The sequence below is a fragment of the Alligator sinensis genome, unplaced genomic scaffold (genome assembly GCF_000455745.1).
Source record: "Alligator sinensis unplaced genomic scaffold, ASM45574v1 scaffold471_2, whole genome shotgun sequence".
Lineage (NCBI taxonomy): Eukaryota > Metazoa > Chordata > Crocodylia > Alligatoridae > Alligator > Alligator sinensis.
This window is the reverse complement of record NW_005842143.1, coordinates 1,804,211-1,805,367: the sequence shown is the minus strand read 5'-3', so window position 1 is coordinate 1,805,367 and position 1,157 is coordinate 1,804,211. Positions and strand designations below refer to the sequence as shown.

Here is a 1,157-nt window from a genome sequence, read left to right as displayed (position 1 = left end):
GGGGGGGGGCAGCTGGGCCGTTGCCACCCCAAGCCTTAGGTACGTGATGTAACTTCTGCACCACCTCCCCACACTTCCTGCACCCTGGGCTGTGTCCCTGCCGGCCCATGCTACCCCCAGCAGCTCCGGACACCCCCCATGCTGCCTCCAGGGCCAGACAGGCCCTTCCACAGCGGCCCCTGGCCTCTTGGTGGAGGCAGGAGCCACCATGTGCAAATGTGGCTACAGGCCTAGTACAAGTCTTTGCAGCCACCTGGCCCCAGGCCAGGCTGCCAGGGAGGTAGGTGCCTGCGCAGGTGGCCTGGGGCCCGATCCTTTCATCCAGATAGGTGAGCACGGTGCGCGTGGGGTTGGGAGTGCATGTGCTGGTCCCTGCCTGTACCAGCGACAGCCCAGCGGTACCCCGGGGCTGGCACCAGTGGGGCCCCAGAGTGAGGCGGCAGGAGCCTGGGCTCTATGGAGCTGGGATGGGCTGCACCAGCAGGGAGAGAGAGGAGCCATCCTGCTCTGGGCCCTGCCGACACTGGCCCTGGAACACTGGTGCTGGCTCCCGCGCTCCCACTTGCTTGCTCCTAGCTCCCCACCCCCGTGGTCAGGCAGGCACCAGTGCACACAGCCCCAACCCTGCGTGCTGTGTGCTTGCCCATCTGGGTGAAAGGATCCCAGCTGTTGCTGGCTCCTGTGCGCCCGCTTGCTCCCGGTTGCCTGGCCAGACTGCAGGACTCATCAGGAGCTGACCTGGTCCCAAGGACTGGGGCGATCACCTGGGGTCTTTCCCTGCCTCCCTGTCCCTCTTCTCTTACCTGATTTTCCCACTCTTATGCAGGCACAAACAGTCCCACAGTTCCAGGCCAGAAGCCTCTGCTAGGCAGGGGCTTTGGGCCAGAGCCCAGCTGGGTGGGCCCTTCTGTTCCAGGGACTTGCCGTGGCTTCCCCTGGGTCCTACTGCCCCTGTCTCCTGTCATTTTTTACAAGAGCCAGGGGCAGATAAATATGAATTTTTAATTTTTTTTAGGGGCTCTGCAGGCCAGATAGAATGGCCTGGCAAGCCAAATCTGACCCACGGGCCATATTTTTGCCACCCCTGTTTTACATGCATGTAGAGCACTGTATCCTGACAGACACAGGTTTTAAATCCTCCTCAGCTATTTCATCAC

The 1,157-nt window shown here is 61.6% G+C and overlaps 1 long non-coding RNA gene across 1 annotated transcript in view; it reads right to left on the bottom strand.

Moving 5' to 3' along the window:
* The window catches only part of LOC112550548, a 12,802-nt gene extending 11,914 nt beyond the window's left edge, over positions 1-888 (bottom strand). The window contains exon 1 of the long non-coding RNA XR_003094445.1: positions 804-888. This is a non-coding gene — a long non-coding RNA (uncharacterized LOC112550548). The remainder of the gene's footprint in view (positions 1-803) is intronic.
* Positions 889-1,157: the final 269 nt, after the last annotated feature.